The sequence below is a fragment of the Pseudonaja textilis genome, chromosome 2 (assembly GCF_049901715.1).
Source record: "Pseudonaja textilis isolate UNSWEBS1 chromosome 2, rPseTex1.2, whole genome shotgun sequence".
In the NCBI taxonomy this organism is placed as follows: Eukaryota; Metazoa; Chordata; class Lepidosauria; order Squamata; family Elapidae; genus Pseudonaja; species Pseudonaja textilis.
This window is the reverse complement of record NC_141991.1, coordinates 69944979-69965740: the sequence shown is the minus strand read 5'-3', so window position 1 is coordinate 69965740 and position 20762 is coordinate 69944979. Positions and strand designations below refer to the sequence as shown.

The 20762-nt window shown below is 38.2% G+C and overlaps 1 pseudogene across 1 annotated transcript; it reads right to left on the bottom strand.

The window, feature by feature from the left end:
- Nucleotides 1–7808: 7808 nt before the first annotated feature.
- On the bottom strand, nucleotides 7809–13562 carry LOC148126904 (uncharacterized; annotated as a pseudogene). Its single transcript, XR_015741708.1, has 2 exons — nucleotides 12545–13562; nucleotides 7809–10110 (listed from the first exon to the last, which is right to left on the bottom strand). The product of XR_015741708.1 is annotated as an uncharacterized LOC148126904 (transcript).
- Nucleotides 13563–20762: the final 7200 nt, after the last annotated feature.

Genomic DNA, 20762 nt, shown 5'->3' with positions numbered 1-20762 from the left:
TTCGCCATCACGGAACTAGACATAAGAACAGTTTTTTCCTGAATGGCATCACTCTATTAAACAAATAATTCCCTCAATACTGTCAAACTATTTACTAAGTCTGCATTACTATTATTATTAATCCTCCCATCCTTCCTTTCACCCATCTCCTCCCACATATGACTGTATGACTGTAACCTTGTTGCTTGTATTCTAACGATTTTTATTGACTGTTTCCTTGCTTATTATACCAGAGTTGGTATTCAGCAGGTTGTGACCAGTTCTCGAGAACCGGTAGTGGAAATTTTGAGTAGTTCAGAGAATAAATACCACCTCTGACTGGAGATTTTACAGTATCCTTGCCACACCCACTAAGCCACGCCCACAGAACCGGTAGTAAAAAAATTTTTGAATCCCACCACTGTATTGTACCCTATGACTGTTGTGAAGCGTTGTACATTATTATTCTTGACTCTTGATGAATGTATCTTTTCTTTTATGTACACTGAGAGCATATGTGTGTCCAATCATACTTGGCCAATAAAGAATTCTATATCTATAGGAACTCCCTGCTGATTCTTGACTCCTATACATAAATAAATTATCAAAAATTTATCTATTTTATATCCCACCTCAAAGTGTTGAACATACACAGCGTTCCTTCTATATTCCCCACAGCAAATTTGTGAGGAAAGTTGAGCTGAGAGAGCATGGCTGCCCGAAGTCACCTAGTTGGCTTTGATTCCTCTAAGGCAGGAGTAGAACTGATGATAGTCTCCTGACTTCTACCGGGGGTGCCTTAAACACTAGACCAAACTAGATGTCAAGAGCTGACTTATTCTTCAAAGTGCTTTTAGTGGGTCTTCCTCACACTCTTCCACATGTTAAATAAAAAGAAATATGGGTAGTTCTTGGACTTACAACCATTTGTTTAAAGACTGTTTGAAGTTACAATGGCACTGAAAGAAGTTATTTATGACCGTTTTTTATACCTATGACCGTCGCAGCCTTCCTGTGGTCAGGTAATCAGAATTTGGATGCTTGGGAACTGGCATGTATTTATGATGGCCCTGGAGTCATGTGATCACTTTTTCCAAACTTCTGACAAGCAAAGTCAATGGGAAGCCAGATTCACTTAGCAATTATCTCATTAACTTAATACAGGTAGTCCTTGACAGTTCATTTAATGACTGTTCAAAGTTACAACGGCACTAAAAAAATGACTTATGATCATTTTTCACACTTATGACCATTGCCGCATCTCTGTAGTCATGTGATTTACATTTGGATACTTGGTAACTGATGCACATTTATGATGGTTGCAGTGTCCCGGGGTCACGTGATTCCCTTTTGTGACTTTCTGACAGATTCACTTAACAACAGAGTTACTAATTTAACAGCTGCAGTGATTCACTAAACAAACATGGCACGAAAAATTGTTATATGGGGCAAAACTCACTTAAAGAGTTTCTCATTTGGCAACATAAACTTTGGGCTTAATTGTGGTCATAAGGACTACCTGTAACTGCAGTGATTCATTTAACAACTTTGGCAAGAAAGGTTGTAAAATGAAGCAAAGCTCACTTAACTGTCTTGCCTAGCAATGGAAATTTTGGGCTCAGTTGTATTTGTATGTCAAAGATTACCCATAACAGAGTTCATTATTTCCACAGGGAAGACCTCCTTCCCACTGGATCTTGATTTCAAAAAAGCAGAGACAAGTTTGGTTAAAGAGCTCTTTGGACATTCAATGGCAATTTATTATAGTCATTTATTAACCTTGTTCTCCCAGCACTATCTTAACCAATGGAGTAGAATATCAAATGCTTATTTTACTCAAGGAAACTTTAAAAAAACAACACACCAACCACTATGCAAGAATTTGCAAGAATTAAATTAAATGGCACTCTCCATCAATCTAGTTATTCTTAGATTTTCATCAGGAGGTTTATTTATTTATTTATTTATCAGATTTGCTGGTCCCAATTGTTGTTAAATGAGGACTACTTGTACTGTTCTCCTCATAAATTGCAGAAGTTTCATCTTATGCTGTTGTTAGTTATCACCATTTTGCCCAGTTGAACCCCGTGGTATATTTATGTGATATAAATAATTTAAAATGTCAAAAAAGGAAGATTGGAACATGCAAAACCATCACAACTGTGACAGCTAGGAACTGTTTATGTACTAACAACAGCCAGCCACATAAAATCAGCTCCATAAATTTAGCTACATTCCAAAATGTTCCTTGAAAGATAAGGTCAGTGATAATTACATCAAAACATGGAAGGAAGTGGTTTTAAGTTGTAAAAGAATGTTTCCAAAATACACCTGATTAACCTACCAAACAAGTTCAGAGGGACAACCTATGTATATAAACAAATTATCAAATTATTTTGATTCACTGTATTGCCAAATCGTTATATAGAGAAAAATAACGACTGCAAATGTATAATCACAGTTACTGAGAGATATCAAAAAAAAGATATATAAGACTTTGTGCTGAGTAACAATCTGAGTAACAATAAAGCAAATACACAATGAGCCTTGTCTGAATGTGGGGTGTAAGATAACCTCCACCCTCTGCCACCCCCCCAACTCACGAAGAAACCCCCAACCCAACTTTGCATTGGCTCCTATATGAAGTCTGTTAGTGAATGTGTGGATATGCATGAAGGGTTCTATCCATAAAGACAAGATTTCTCTCTGAATAAATAGCCCTGGTACCTGGACAATCAGAAGAGCCAGTCTGGTTTACTAGTTAAGGCACTCAAGCTTAAAAACTGTGAGTTCTAGTCCTGCCTTAGGGATGAAAACCGGCTGGGTGATTTTGGGCCAATCTCACCATCTCAGACCATGATATCAATTGGTCACAACCAACCAACTTGGTTGATCCCTGCCCCCAAAAGCAGACCCTGCTCTTGCAGGAAGATGTTGGGGAGAGGGGGAAGCTTTAAAAGTTCTCTGTCCATGGAGTGCACTATAACACATTTATAATTTCTGGCATAGCAAACGGAGGAAGACCAGGCACAGGGCATCATAGCCATTATGCAGTTCTGGATTACCTTCCAAAAGCTGCACTGGGTGCAGGGAGGCAAGAGGGTATTAACTCCTTTCTCAAAACAAACATCTTTATAGATGGCAGCGCCTTCCTGAAAGGATCGTTAAAGCACAAAAAATAATAATTCTGATTTATTAAGTACTGTATACCAGTGGCCCCCAACTTTTGGGAACCAGGGACCGGTTTTGTGGAGTAGAGGGGACATGGTTTCTCATGCTGCCTGCATCCCATGGATGGGGTTAGCTTGTTTGCATGGCCTGGTTTCTGGCATGCTGCGGCCTGGTACTGGTCCATGGATCAGGGTTGGGACTCCTGCTGTATACAGTAATAGCAAATGTGAAGGGACAGGTTTCTATTCAAGGAAACCTATTCAGTTTTGGGATATGAGACTTATTATTCAAATAGGAACTTTGATTTTACTGATGTATTAAATTAATAGTTTATATGAATGTTTTTCAACTAAATTCCACATATTTTAAAGTTGCCAAGGGCGAGAAGTAGTGGTTTATATGCCTCTCAATCCAATAAGGTTCAATGTGACTTTTTTGTTTTGTGTTTTAAATCAGTGTTAACTGCTAGCGACTGCCTCAAATAGGACCTGCATTTTCTTGGCAAGGTTTTTGAGAAGTGGTTTGCTATTGCCTCCTTCCTACAACTAAAGGAGAGTGACTGGCCCAAAATCACCCAGCTGGCTTTGTGTGTTGATCCAAGAATAGAACTCCTGATACCTTAATCATTACACCAGACTGACTCTTCAATGTGAGTTACAAAGGAAAAAACCCAAAACATTTAAATAACCATCACAAAGCATAAGAAAACCAAAATAATGTTATGGCAGTTCTTTCTCAAAAAACAGCTACCACATCCAGGCCTATAGTAGGAGAGTCCATCTGGAATAGGACAATTCACCATGGCCAATTCGCTGCAGCCAACTCGTCTCAGGACAACTCAACAAATACAAAAGTTAAATTAATTTTGACAGAACTGTGGCCAATAATAATAAAATAAAATAAAAATCAATCTAGAAATACAAGAATTACAATAATTTGGACAAAAATGTAGTCACCAATAATAAAAGTAACTGAATGAGACAATTAATACAGCATTGAATTGTCACATGGCGAGTTGTCCTGAGGCAAGTTGTCCACAGAAAGTTGTCCACAGAGCATTGTCTTAGACTCCTCATCACCAGTCTTTCTCCAAGGCTCTATGGAAAAGCCAGACTTTAATGGCTTTTTTCTTCCTAAAAAAATAAAGTAGGATGGGAGCTAATCTAGTCTTGTGAAGAATGCTTTTCCAAAGAAGGGGACATTGAGTAAGAAGTCCCTGAAGGCAGGGGTGGGATGCTACTGGTTCTCCCCAGCTCTGTAGAACCGGTAGCTCTGAAGAGCAGCAGACACAGAACTGGTTCTGTGTCTGCTGCTGTTTGGCCCACTCACCCCCAGGCTCTTACCTGACCTTTATTTCCTGCTTTTTCAACCTCAGCTGCTTTGTACAGCACAGCTGAAGTTGAAAAGGCAATTTAAAAGTGCTTTTTGAAATGCTGCGCACCTGCACACAGCGCTTATCAGCTGTCCGGGTGGCACAACTTGTGTGTTGCACGCACAGCGCGCGTCTGGCGCAAAACATAATTATCGAACCGATAGTAATGCCAGGTAAATCCCACCCTGCCTGAAGGAGACATTTCTTAGATAAGGGACTCAAAGAAAACCCACCCTTCCCAAACTTATTGGGTAGAAAGAAGCAACTAGAAAAGGATATCCCATAAATATCCAAGTCTTAAGACATGTAAACCGTTAAATGTGTCAATTTTTAATTTAACTGCACTCAGAAGAAAACACTCCTTAACTTATGATGGTTTGTTTTATCACCATTTGCATTTGCTTTGGAAGGGATGCTTTATGGCCCGTAAAGCACCCTTGGCTGTTGTAAATGGTTGCACTGCTGCTCCTCGTGGTCATGTGATCACATTTAAGGCCCTTGGAACCTGTTCAATTTTACAACCAGTTGTCAAGTGTCCTGCAGTCATGTGATCACCATTTGCAATCTTCTCTGCTGGCTTCCTGAGAAAGTCAATGGGGAAGCTGACAGGGAATGCTACAAGCAGAGGGGGCAGAGGATTTGTGGTTCATTTCCTAGTCCACCAAAGGAATTTATCTCCCTTCTTCCCCCTGCACTAGAGAAACTGACTTCAAATCTGATGAAAATGCCTTCTAAGCATTTCAGAAAGCTGGCATTTGCTACTGTTTTCTCTCCCACCCCCAATACTAGGGAAGGCCAGTTTTCTGAAAAGGCCAGGTCTAGGGAGGGAAAACTAAGCCTTCCAGAGCGTTGGAATTTACTAGTATTTTTGCCAGATTTGATTTCCTTTCCTCCAGTAGGCAAATAGATCTCAAACCTGACAAAAAAGAAATAATTCCTAGCAAAGACAATTGTTTTTGCTATTTGCTTGGAAAACCCCTTTTCCAAATTTCACAAAGGAACCTTCCAAACCATTGTGTGAATGGGACCTGCTTGAAGGATGAAGCAAGAGGCCTTGGTAGTCAGCAACCACAGAATAATGCAAAGGTACAGTAAGTGGATGTGGGTGTGGTGGGGTGAACACAGGGCCCAGCCCATTTTCCTAGTGCTCCTCTTAATGACTCCCACGATCAGTTAACAACCACAATTGGAAGAGTAGTGTTGCAATTGTTGAGCGAAGCATTCAGTGACATCTCCCTTGGCTCAGCCCCTGTGATTCCAGGCACAATTGAGGTCATACTTGGAGGACTAACTGTAACCAGTCAGGCTCTTGTACGATTATATGTACCGCTACATTAATCTTTCTATTGCTTTTCAGTATTTCATGATGTTGAGTTCTTTAAAAAGTTTGAAGGGAAGTTTTTGTAGACTTCTGCCAAACTCCATTCTGTTAGTACCTCTCTCTTGTGCACAGTAGCAACATAATAAGGGATCTTCTTCCTATGAAGTTAGAAATGGAACATAAAAGGATAATGATAATACAATTTCTTTCACAATGTGCTTGACTAGTTATTGTTTTTGTCCAATAATAAAAGCATGAGACTTTACAGTAGGAAATTATCTTTCTCCTACTTTTTTAACCAACCCATCATGAATGCATGATGGTAAAATCAAATAGATTTGCTCATCATTTGTTCCTACAATCTTGTATTATTATATTGCTTAAACTTATTTTTTATTTGTCTGTGGAATTTTTAAGAGGGCTTTTTCGTGGGGCTGGGTTGTTTGGTTTGGTTGCTTTTTTCTAATTCCTTTTCTAACATTAAGCTTTCAGAAAGAAAGGTAAAATAAATTATTTATGAACCTCAATTTGAATAAAAATAGTGGGATAATGTACTTTGCAGTTTAGATCTGATAAATAATTTTGTTATATTAATTTATTTACTTAACATGGTTCTTGGATCATTTCACATTCAGTGTGCGAGTTGTTCTTTTACAGATCTTTATCGTCTTTTGTTAAATATACCTAAATATCTAATGGGTCATTCTGTCCCATTGAATATGCTTTTAAAATGTCTCTGGATATATATTTTTTCTTTTTTTTGCTGCCTATTTCTTTTGGACCCTCTTATTTTTACAAAATAAATCTATATAAATTAATAAGTATATTCAGTTCTAATCTAGAATGAGCTGCATTGGAGAGATGTATAAAATTAACTGTGCACAAAGATTATGTTTATATATTATATATATTATATTTTATACAGATTATAAATATAATATTTTATAAAAATTATATTTATATTATATGATTATGTTCTTTACATTCATTTTTTTCTTAAATTTTAAGAGAGAGCAAGAGATAGAGATCAGTCACAAGAATTCAGACTAACTCTATAAAATTTGTATAAAGTTATAATTTAAAGGAAATTTGGTACAAAATATTTGATATATGGTGTACAATTCCAGCAATAATATCTGAGACAGATAAATCATATAGTAATAAATGTTGGAAATGCCATGAAGCAAAAGAAAATTTTTATTACATGTGGTTGATATGTAAGAAGAAATAAAAGTACAAGGAAAGAAAGGAAAGGATAAATTTCACTCAACACAGAAAAATAAAATACAAAATTAAGATGTATAAAAATAATTAAAAGGGGAGGGGAAATATAATATAATTAGTGGCATTGCCTGTATAGATGAAGTCAAACGTTGTAAGATTGGGAAAGTACCAACAATTTGGAGAATGAATTGGAATATCCCACACGATTTATTAGTTCACTTGAAACCAATTATTTCTCCGCCACAACTTAAAATTTAAATTTAATATTTTTAAGAAACACACTTTCAGCAGAATCACAAATGGAAAATAATGCAAATATTGAATATTGTATATCTTAAAACTATATAGAAATCAGAAGAGAAATATCTAGTGTAGAGCTTTGTAAATTGGAACTAATTTCTTCAGTTTAATTAATCTCTGAGGAGATGGAGAGTTTGGAAATAGGAAATATAAATAAATAAATTTCATTTTAAAATGCAAAATTGACAATTTCTTATGAAGTTATTAATAACAGCAAATAAAATAAAGGGACATCTAATGTTAGATAATATCTGCAACCTAGATTATATCTAGAATTGATAGAGTACTTTAAAAATACAATTTTGCTAAATAAGGAACATATACTAAAGAGGAAGTAATATATATTTGAATGTAATCTTCAAAGAACTAACAATATGACACATTCATTCCTTAAATTAAAAAAAAATGAAGAAGAAAAGATCAAGAATTTTAAAAGCCCAGTTTACAAATAACATATTAATAAATGCAACCATCTCAAAACATTTAAGAAAGCACTCAGAAAAAAATGCTACTTTTTGTAAGCATTCTCTTTATCAAAAGGTTGCATTCAGCATACATAGATGCTGATCAATTCAACTTTTTAGTCGACAGTCTTACCAAAGATCTAGCAGCCCCTATTTCCTTTTTTCTGCTCTCCATTCCTTGGCTGTCCTCTCTTTTTTTGAACTTTATATTGTTGTAATGTCGAGGCAGTCAAGTTGTTTGATCATGAACAACTGAATTATGATGATGATCTTTATTGGAGTATAGTCTTGCATTTATATACATTTTTAGTTATCCTCCATCATTGGTTAACTTTGGTTACTGCTTAACTTTCGTTACTGTTTAGTACAGTAATCCATACGATTAATTATCTCTAGTTAAAGTCTAACATATGTCTACTTCCCCTCTCTAATCCTCCTTTATCCATAGATTAGTGACTTTGTTTGCCTGAGTTGTATTTGCTTGGAAACTTTCTTTATCTGAGGTTTGCCATCCGAGATTGGAACATTCCTGCAATTACAACTCTACATATCCTCGTTTTTTATTTTAAATGGAGGATTCAAAGATTTATAAATATATCACAATTGAAGAACGTTAAGAGAGGGGGAAGCGGGACGAAACAATGAGAATAAATTTGGAATACATTGAATAAAACAACAGGTTGCAATTAGTACAATAATAATAATTATAGCATAAAAGAAAAACTGTCTCAGCCAAGACCAATCAGGGAGCCAATTGGTTAGCCACTCAAAAGATGAGTAATGAGCATGGATATTATTTTGAATGTATGATTGTAAATTGGCAAGCTCATTCTCAATAGTTTTATTCAAAGAATGAAAATGCACTGCACATCCACGGCGTCCAACTAACGTACAGAACCCTCCCATACGGGCTAAAAGATAGTCTATGGCAAAACGCTGCTGTAAGACATCTTGATTTAAGTCTTCTATTTCATGCTGCAAATCACGAATAATAGCAGCGGTAGCATTGATGGATTTTTCAAGTCTGTCGGTGAGACCTAGAATAGATCGTCTGTTTTCTTGAGCAATTATGTCAGTATAAGAGCCTAGAGTAAGGACTCCTGTAACAGCCCCTGCCAATGCACGGCGAAATGTAGAACCAGAAGACAATTGTGTGTCAATAATGACTTCATCATTACATGTAGGCCCCAGAGAGAGAGGCAATGTTGAGTTGATGGGAGCAAACCTATAATAACCTATAGTTGCACATTGATAATTCTGAGGATGAACATTAGTAGCATATTTATCAAAAAAAGAACCACATATTAGGATCCTTAAGCTGCCAACCAGCGCATATCGATCCTGTATTAGATTGATCAGAGGCATTAAAAATAGGAAAATTGTATATCAGGAGCTATATTAATTCCATGCAAAGAAGAATTAAAGGTACCTGACAACCAATAGTAGTCAGAACAATAACTATAATTCCCTAGCTTTTTTAATATGTGCTGAGCAGCATCATAATCAGACCAATTATGAAGCCAAGTGTGTTTAGCGTGACAACAGAAACACAGACCCTTTGTAAATTGACTAACTTTCAAGTAACGCCAACAGACAGAATTCAATTGCATAGTGGGTGTAGAAAATAGCCAGGAGTGTGAAATAGATGTAGAAGACACGATCAAGTTAGGGGTAAAAGAAATTTGACCAAATGCCATTGGGGGCTCATAGTATAAAGTAATATTTGTGCCATGGGTCATAAACATGTATTGGGCATGACGAACCCACAAATTAAGGTTAAGATGAACCACAGAAGTGTAATTTTGAGCAGAAACACCATTAACCACAAACAAGTAAATACAAAGTAAAATGGTAACAGAGTTAACAGTAATAATAGCAAAAATAGCAGCAACAAGATTTTCTGGAGTCTGAGGTAATGAGGCCTGTTGCAGTTGTTGTTGAGCTTGATATGTAGTAGATTTAACCTGGCCCCAAGTGATGGGTTGCAGGTGCATCGACCTTGGAAGACGGACTTCCGTGTTGAGATGAAGATTGAAATCTGGAATCGGGTTGTGAAGGCCCTGATGCCATGCTATGATACGGATGAACACAGCGCGCTGGAACCCACACTGCTTGTCGAGTAGAAGGATCTTCTACGGCGGTGTAACCGTGACCCCAGGTGATCAGCGGTATAGGGCCTTTCCAGGTTGGATCTGGAGCTTGGCGATACTTTACCAAAGGCCTTGCTAAAGATTCAGTAGTTCGAAAATGCAAATCAACAGGTGAGTCTGCAAGAGAATCTAAAAAGGTTAAATAATTCCAAGTATATAATGCTACAGCAATGAGATTTTGAATCTTTCGCAGATGGTAAGGGCCAGACTCAGTTTGTAATTGTTTCTGAAGCAATGCCTTAAAAGTACGATGAGCTTGCTCAACTATAGCTTGACCCTGAGAGTTGTAAAGAATTCCGTGCACTAAAGTAATATTCCATTTCTGACAAAAGGTTTGAAATTCCTTACTAATATAAGCAGGGCCATTGTCAGTTTTAAACTGAGAAGGCCGACCCATTACAGCAAAAGAGGATAGGCAATGAGAAATAACATCTGAAATACGTTCATGTTTTGAAGCAGTAACCCAAAGGAAGTATGAATGAGTGTCAATAGACGTATGAAGGTAACAGTATGGCTTAAAGGTTGAAAATTGAGTTACATCCATTTGCCAAATTTGATTAGCTTGGGTTCCTCGTGGGTTGACACCTATTGGAAAGGGAACTGCCAGTTGCTGACAAGCTGGACAAGCACAGACAATATCCCGGGCTTGAGATAATGAAATTTTAAATTGCTTTGCAAGCGATTTGGCATTTTAATGAAAATAAGAATGACTAGCAACAGGATCAGCAAACAAAGACGCAACATCCTTTAAAGATTCATCTGCCTTCCGATTTCCTTCAGTCAAGGAATTAGTAAAGAGAGTATGACTTTGAATGTGTTCTACATACAAAGAATACAAGCGAGTTTCCAAACTATTCTTTAAAGATAAAAATAAGGATAACAAATTCTTATCCAAAGAGAGAGCACAATAAGAAAAGGGAAGAGATTGCATAGCTAAATACACATGTTGAGTATCAACGATCAAGTTAATAGGTTGGTCACTGAACAATCGTAAGGCCAAAATCGCAGCAGCCAGCTCATCACGTTGAGCTGAATTCTGCGTGGCAGTAAATTTAGAATACCATTGTTGTTGAATCTGCCAGACAACCACACCACTTGTAGGTGATCCATCAGTAAAGACTGTAAGAGCTTTAGAAATAGGATTTTGCACAAAAATGGAAGAAAAGGCCAGGTTTAAAGTAGTAGTAACCACTATTCTGGGATCCTTGGGTAAAGAATACAACAAGTTTCCCACATATTGAGAAAAGGCTATCTGATATGATTCTGAAATCATCATCAAATGCTCATGTTCAACTTTTGTACGAGTGAAAGCTATGCTAATGAGATCCTGTCCTGTAAGATGTAAGGCTCGTTTACGACCTTTAATAATCAAATCCTCTAATGCTGATTGATAAGGATAAATGTTTCTAGGCGGAGTAGCTGACAAAATTAATCCATTCATGAATGTTGACCGCTTGCGGGGACTCATTAGAATAAAGACATCCCGTGGGTAAGGGTGTAGTGGGAAGAATAGCTAAGCAAAGTCCTATTGTTAAGGATGTTATCCTGTCCACATATCGATGCTTAAACTTATTCAATATTTCTTGAAGGCAAGTTCTTTGAAGATCAGTTGATACAACTAGATCTGGTGATTGTGCTCCCTTCAAAGACTGAAATAAGGGCAACATACCACCAGTTGTAATGTAGAAGAATGGGTGTGCCCAATTAATAATGCCAAGTAATTTTTGCCATTGTACTAGTGTATATGATTTCTGTACTTGTAATTCAGGAAGAATTGGAATGGAGGAATTGTGCAACATTCTATGTCCTAAATAGGTATAAGGTTCTACCTTTTGAATTTTGTCTGAGGCTATATACAATCCCTGTTGTGCCACAATATCTGTTAACTCTTTTAACAACTTAGATTCATCAAAATCCGGGGCTGCTAATAATATATCATCCATATAATGATAGACTAAATAGGAAGGAAATTTATTCCGAAAGAGTTGAAGGGCATTATCCACAAAATATTGACAAAGTGTAGGGGAATTAAGCATTCCCTGAGGCAACACTCGCGAATGATATCGTTTTGTGGGCATGCTATTATTAAAAACTGGGACAGTAAATGCAAACTTTTTTTGTCTTGAGGCTGCAAAGGTATAGTAAAAAAGCAGTCTCTAAGATCAACTACTAATAATTTATAAAAATTAGGAATTAAGTTAGGATTTGGTAGTCCACATTGTAAAGGACCCATGGGTTGGATACATTTATTAATTTCTCTTAAATCATGAAGGAAACACCATTTCCCATTTTTCTTTTTTATAACAAAAACAGGAGTATTCCAAAGACTAGTAGAAGGTTCTATATGACCAGCAGCCAATTGTTCTTGAACCAATTGTTGTAAAGCAGTGAGTTTTTCCCTTGATAATGGCCATTGTTCCACCCAAACCAGCATAGAACAGAGCCATTTAAGAGGAAGAGCCATCATCAAGAATCAAATAGGCATTAAGAAGAGAAAGGATATCACGGCCCCAAATATTAGTATGAATATCTAGAATGTATGGTTGTAGGAAAAAGGACTTACCAGCAGATGTTGTAACATTAATTTCTTGAACACTCTGCCAAGCAGCTGTAGAACCTCCTATTCCCCACAATGAAGAAACTGTCGTTTTTGGCTACTGTACTGGCTACTGTAAAGAGGAGATGACAGTAACATCGGCTCCAGTATCCAATAACCCTTGAAATGGTTGTTTATTAAGGAAGAGCGTTAACAAAGGATGAGAGGAGTTCAGCTGATGAAGTAAGCCTACAGATAAAGAAGTTGATCCAAATCCTGCATCCCCACGATTACCTATACCAGGAGATGGAATTTCATATGGAAGAAGAAGCAATTGAGCAACAGAAGAATTACAAGGAAGAATTTGAGGAAGATTCACCCAAATCTGAATCATGAGGATACCAGTGTAATCTTAATCTATTACCCCAGGCACAACAAAATAGCCCTTTTTGTGTGCAGAAGAACGAGGCAAAATTAAGCCAACTAATCCCGAAGGAAGAGGACCTTTAAACTGAGATGGAACTATTTTGACTTCCATGGGAAATTTAAACTCAATTTCCTCTTGAGTGATTAAATAGATCCCAGCGCTACTGGCTGTGGCTGGGGAGGAGTGAGAGAGACTGCTGGAGGAATCAGAGTGATGGGAAAGGCACGCTTTGGATTCTGGGTGGGTGCCACACCCATTGGCAAGTTTCCCGACCGAAACCAACATTGATTGGCCCAATGAAATCCCTTTTTGCAAATAGGGCACTTCTTAGAAGGACGATTCTGAGGCATAGAAGGTGTAGAACGACAGTCCTTCTGAAAGTGGCCAGGCTTCTTACACTTAAAACAGTTACCAATTGGTCGCTGTCCTTTCTGAATAGCAGCTGCTAACATATGCATTTTATAAGTTTATGATCCAATATCCTGGCAGACTCGCAACATATCTGCCAGAGTGTAATGAGCAGTAGCCTTTAACGGCTGTAAAGCTCTTTTACAATCTGCATTAGCATTTTCAATAGCTAACTGGTGAAGAAGTTCACCAGCAGCTTCCTGATGATCAAACTGCTGTCTAATTGATTTGGACAGACACTCAACAACGTCAGTATAAGGCTCATTGGCATTCTGTCGAATGTTTCAAAAATTTGCTCTAGGTTCTCCAGCTTGGGGTACCTTAAGAAAAGCACGAAAGGCACATCAGAAACAATAGTTAATGTAGCTGGAGGAAGAACAACTTGAGTAGGAATTGTGCCAAACGGTCCAGAATCAAATAGCTGCTCAACTGTATATGCTCCTCCTCCTCCGAAAGCAGCAGCTTGAGCATGTCTCGTATATTCACTCTCCCAAACCACATATTGCATGGATGTTAAAATCATGCGAAATATTTGCTTCCAATCTTCAGGGATCATTGTATAACCATTTTTTATTCCTTCTGCAAGTCCTCTTGTAAAATTACCACTAATCCCATTGTCTGTAACTGCCTTTTTTAACTCTCTTAAGATCTGATAAGGCAGACCCTCCCATTCTGCTACTTGCAGTCCAAGCTGTGGCCCTTGACCAGGACAATATTGTACTGGACAAAGACAGTAATTCTGCAAGTTCTGTTCCTGAGACAGAGGCATCCCTTTTACAATTCTCTACCATTTTCTGAAAAGAAGACTGAACAATAGAGTCAGGAGGCTTTTGCCCTGTATCTGCAGGAGCTGAGGGAATTGAAGACATATATTCAGGTGAAGAAGGGGGACAAATGACAGCATTAGTATAATGTGAAGGTGGAGGTGTTAAAAGAGAAAGTTCATTGTGACCAAATGTTTCAATTGCATGCCTACATAAATGCCACACATGCAAAACTTCTATTTTTGCTCAAGGTTCAGTATGCAATGTTTTCCCAATACATTCCCAATCAATTAATTTTAAAGACCTCTTTTCTGGGTACCATAGGCACTGAGCTGCAATCTCCTGGACCAGCCTTAAGAGATTTCTCTGTGGTACCTCGGTATTATTTTTCTTCAACAAATAGCCTAATTCATCTACATGCTTCCTTTGTTCCTCAGAAAGCGAAGACCCCATACTTACAGAAACCAAAAGGTTGAAGAAACCACAAAGGGTTGAAAGTGCACCAAATCCTTGCCGGACAAAGTGAGAGGGTCCCTGTTCAGGCACCACTTGTTGTAATGTTGAGGCAGTCGAGTTGTTTGACCATGAACAACTGAATGATGATGATGATCTTTATTGGAGTATAGTCTTGCATTTATATACATTTTTAGTTATCCTCCATCATTGGTTAACTTTGGTTACTGCTTAACTTTCGTTACTGTTTAGTACAGTAATCCATATAATTAATTATCTCTAGTTAAAGTCTAACATATGTCTACTTCCCTTCTCTAATCCTCCTTTATCCATAGATTAGTGACTTTGTTTGCCTGAGTTGTATTTCCTTGGAAACATTCTTTATCTGAGGTTTGCCATCCGAGATTGGAACATTCCTGCAATTACAACTCTACATTATATAACATAGGATTTAGATCATAGGCTCTACCTCTTGTCCATCTGAGGAAAAAAAATGAAATAACCTTTGGGGAAGTCTTGCCAAAATTCCTCATTTTGACAAGAGTCATTCCCCATTTCTTATTGGATGGTTGAAGACAGGTGAGTCCAAGCTAGGTTTGGGCTGAAAGAACAAGAACATGGATATGATATGGATATAATAGAAACAAGTATAGTCCTTGCAAAGATAGAAAGAAATGGAAAGTTACAATAATTGTATTGGTGTAAAGTAGCTTTAGTTGTAATTCTTTTTTAAAAAAAATTCATGCCTTGATTTCTTTGACATACTGTTTTCTGAGCTTGGCATAACATTAGTTGCCAAAAGGGAACCACACGCTGGCTATTATCTGTATAGTGATGTAATACTCAGGAAGTTATCTTGATGTAAGGAGGTTATCACTACTTTCTAGTTTCCCTTTTCAAACATATATTCACTCAACATTTTCAAACATATATTCACTGAACATGTAGTCCTTAATGGAACTGCATCCATATGGAGGAAAATATGCAGTGGGGTACCCCAAGGCCTGTCTTAGGACCTGTATTTTCAATATTTTCATAAATGATTTAGATGAAGGGATAGAGAGGAAATCAATCAAATTTGAAGATGATACCCAGCTGGCAGGAATAGCCAACATTCCAGAAGGTAGGCTCAAGGTACAGAAAGAACTCAACAGACTTGAACACTGAGCCTTATGTAATAAAATGAAATTCAGTGGTAAGAAAAGTGAAGTTCTATATTTAGGGAAGAAAAACAAAATCCAGATGTATAGAATATAGTATGTACTATCTGGCTCAATAGTAGTAATGGTGAGAAGGATCTTGGAGTCCTAGTGGACAATCACTTAAATATGAGCCAACAGTGTGCTGCAGCTACCAAAAAAGCCAATGGAGTACTAGGCTGCATTAACAGAGGGATAGAATTAAGATCATATGAAGTATTAGTACCTCTTTATAATACCTTGGTAAGACCACACTAGGAATATTGCATCCATTTTTTGTTATTTTGGTATAAAAAAGATGTCCTCTAGAAAGAGTGCAGAGAAGACTAACAAAAATGATTAAGGGATTGGAGGATAAAACATACAAAGAATGGTTGCAGGAATTTAGTTGAATAAAAAGGATTAGGGCTGACATAACAGCATTCTAATATCTAAGGGGCTGCCACAAGGAAGGGTGTGTGTGTGTCAACATATTCTCCAAAGCAAATTTCCTGACAGTTAAAATAATTAATTTAGTGGAACAGCTTCTCTTCAGAAGTTGTGGGTACTCCACACTGGAGCTGTTTAAGAAGAGATTGGACAACCATTTGACTCAAATAGTATGGTTTTTTTCTGCTTAAGCAGGGCATTAGACTAGATCTCCAAGGTCGCTTCTAACTTTGTTATTCCTATATATACACTCTGTGTGTATGTGTGTGTGTGTGTTGTGTTATAATTTTCTTTGTGATTTCATCCTAGCTTTTGGCCCAAAGCCACATTCAATGGGGTATGTGTGTGAATCTTTTTATTGACAATGACAGAAGGGCAACATGATTCAATTCATCTTAGTAGGTTGGCTATCTTGTTGGAAATCAAATCAAATCAAACGTTTATTGTCAATGCGCAACATGTATACAATGAATATTCAGTGATTATGATTATGGAAGCAGATCCTTTATATAATTCTTCTGATATTATAAAAAGAGATACTAGGTTGCAAAACCATTTTAACTGACACTTTCCCTATCATGCTAATTAAGGATTATGACTTGACCTTGTACTCAGTTGTTGCCTTTCATGATATATATGTGTGTGTGTATGTATATACACAATATACAAACTACATGTAATTTCTATGAAAGCAACCTATATTTGTTTTTTTAAAAACAACAACAAATAAATAGTCTTGCATATTTGTAAATGTTAAAAGTTTCCATGTTACCATTTATCATTTGTTTTATTTCAGACATAAGTAATTAGAGCCCAAAGTAATTAAAGCGCCTAATGTAAAAACAGTATCACAATGAATAACTCTTTGTATCAGCAGTATACCTGAAACAAGCATTTGAAGTGCCTGATAATTACTATATCTCGGGAAACAGTAGCTTGATGGTTTTTTTTCCCCTGAAGATGGGGTTGTATGGGACATAATTATTCAACATACAACTGACAGATTTTTTTTATAGTAAGATGTAACATCTTATGTACATGACAGGTAACTGTAGATAGACCTAAGCAACTGAGCCCAGAGGGTATACAATTTATAGCTTTTTTTATAATCATCAGATGGATGTCTTCAATAACAGACAAGTTTTATCCTAATCAAGTTTCAACAAATGAACTATCTGAAAAATAAAATCACACATGATTTTTAAAGTAATAGTATGTCACAATTTAGAATGAAAAAAAAAAATCAGGTCTCAAATTGTTATCTACTCAGGAATCTAAATAATTTGAAGTGGACAATTCCAGTTCAGATTACAGTTCCTATAATCCCCGAGGCATGAAACCTATGATTTATGGAGGTTGTAGGCCAGTCTACTTAATTGCCTATCTCTAATTTACGTTTATTTATTTTATTTTTAAACATATTGTGATGACCCGGGGCGTGGCACAAAGACAACACAGTCACATAAGTAAGAAGAGTCCCTTTAATACCTCCAACTTTGCCCCCAATGTCCAGGTTACCTTCGGTTGGAGAAAAATATTCTCCCAAGAACAGTCTTTAAGTGGAGGAAATTCAGTCCGAAAACAAAGTACATACAAACTGTAAATAAAAATCCACACAAACCACACTGCAGTAATTAACTTGACAGGGCAGGAGAAGGAATTCCAGACTTGAAAGGCCAGCAAAACACACACAGTTGGAAAGATGCCAGGAACTCAGATAAGCCTCCACAATAACAAATAACTCACAATTTGCTTCCAACAAGTTGCTGTGCACAGCTTTCCTTTTTAAACACTGTGTTCCCAGCTGCAGCTAATGAAGGGAATCAGGGCCTTTTCCTCCCCCGTAAGACATGAACTCATGTTGCTCCCTTCTCCTTTCCTCCCTGCATCCCCTAGGATGAAGAGAGGGTGGGCCTGGGCCTTCCTCTGAATTTCCTCTGCCTTGCTCTACCTCTTCCCTGCTCTGCCCAGCCGGACTGTGCCCTTCCCCAGTTTCTTCCTTCCTTCCACAGCCAATGGAGCCACACTGCCACTCCCTCTCAGCTGCTCGGCCTCCCCCTCAGAATCAGATTCCAACAGAGGCATGACACACATATGTGTGGCAACTTGGAATTGTGTATTTATTTTTCATACAGAATAGTCTTGAAGCTTAGAACATTTAATGATAGGAATTCTCATTTATTAGTTTTGTAACTATATTTCAGTTTGATGCCATTCAAGCATTTTAGAACTACTATTCTTATAATTTCCAGTAATGTATGAAAGATAGGATGTAGCACAGAAATCTAAAAACCAGTATACAAATAACAGTATTTATATTTGTGGTTAATTTTGTTTTTTATTTTAATTAGCTGGTTGTATTGTACAGTGCCCAAAGTAAAGTTTGTGAGATAGATGGTTATATAACTCGGGGAGAGGGAGTTGGGAAAAACCTGATTTACATAAACATATTTTTCTCCTGAGGACTATATTCAGCCAGTTGAGCATGTACATAGAAAGCGGCATGGCATACAGCTGTATTATGTACTGCAGTGGCCCCCAGCCTTTTTCGAACCAGGGACCGGTTTCACAATTATTTATTCTTCCATAGACCGGTACCTGAGTAACGTGAGACTCCACCGCCATCGGGACGGCTCTTTGTTCGAAGCCGCCCCCCCCCCTCGACGAAACTAAGGTGCGAGCACCCAAACACCTCTTTCCAACTGAAAAACAGGAAGCACTTTCCAACCAAAAATCCGGAAGCAACCGAAAACCCGGAAGCGCTGTTGAAACAAGATGGCGGCGCCCAAGCTTTGTGGCCCGGTAAAAAATGATCCACAGACCGGTACCGGTCCGGGGACCAGTGGTTGGGGACCCCTGATGTACTGTACTGTACTAGTATCTAACAATGGCACTAACAAGCTTTGACAATGTATTTTTTCTGACCACACCAGTACCTTCATATGAGACAGGTTTAACTCAACTTTAGTAGATTTTAAAAAGTGTTTAAAAATGATTTTTTCGCCTATCTATATACTGTTCGAGGGCATCCCCATGATGTATGAAACTTATCATCCATTGCTTTAGAGCTGTGATAGTGAACCTATGGCACGCATGCCACAGGTGGCATGCAGAGCCATTTGTGTGGGCATGCAAGCCCCAGCCAAACTTACCTGCATTGTGCATGTGCGCACCTCCCAGCTGATTTTTGGTCCGTCTGAGGCTGTTTTTGCCCTCCTGGACACTCAAGGGAACCCTCTGCAGCCTCAGACTGAAAAACGGGCCTTCTGGAAATACCAGAAATGCCAGTTTTCAGCCTTCGGAGGGCCTCTGGAGTCCAGGAGAGGCTGTTTTCGCCCTTCCAGAGGCTCAAGGGAACCCTCTGTAGCCTCTGGAGGCCAAAAAATGGGCCTTCTGGAAATAACGGAAGCGCCAAAACATTTTCAGGCTCCCGAGGCTTCCCTTGAGCCTCTGGGAGGGCGAAAATGGCCGCTCCCAGGCTTCAGGGGGCCCTCTGGAGGCTGAAAACTGGCATTTCTGGTATTTCCAGAAGACCTGTTTTTCGGCCTCCTGAGGCTGCAGACTTCCCTCGAGACTTCGAGAGGGTGAAAACGGCCTCAAATGGGCCAAAATCAGCTGGGAGGCATGTGGAGTCGTTGTGCAGGTAAGGGGGCAGGGTGGGGGTGTTGCGCACACATGCACGGGGGCAGGGCGCATTGGATTGTGGGTGCTGGCATGCGCGCGCTTTCGGCATACCACAATAAAAAGGTTCGCCATCACTGCTTTAGAGAGACATCAAGTAACTGTGATGACTAGATGTCAGAGTAGCAAGAGAAGGATGGGTAATGGGAAGAACAAAAGTTACATTGGTATATGACTCACAATAGTGGGTAGCACTTAAATTCAGCACTGGAAAGAGGCCATAATTGAGAGGGGAGTTTTTCTACCTCAGTTGTAACACTCTAGGTTTGGATTTCCTGAGACTTAATTCTTTGTTCCTATTAAGAAACCAAGAGGTATTAAAGAAAAAAAAGGGTTAGGAGCTACTACTATCATTCTTCCTTTTCTGTCTGTGGCCATTTAGGCTTGCACCTAAATGTAGCAAATCATTCCTTTCCCCATTGCCCTCATGATATTGCCTTCATCTCATCCCATCTATAAAACAGTTTTAAACCGTTGCTAGCTGTACTGTGCTAAAGTAGTATTTTCCCCTTTATTGCAATACTCTCCACTGATAGCTTCCTGATGTTACTATAACTTGGCATTGCTATATCTATCACCACCACTGTCTTCTGGTTCTTGGCTATTTTCAGTTTGCCTGGTTGATTAGCCAGTACCTGCCTGTCTATATGGATCTTGAAGTCTCAGATGATTGTAGTCCTGTTATTTTCCATGACTTCCTGTGAAATCTTGGACTGGGAGCTCAGGTGTTGGCTACAAAGCCAGTTGTTCTTCCAGGTCTTTTAAATCCAGAATGTAATGTTTAGTTGGTCTACTTAAACCTGTGAGAGTAGCTGCTTGTTTGCTACCATATGTTGAGATATTGGGTAACTAGGTATTTCTCAGAGAGTGTGAACATAAGTCTC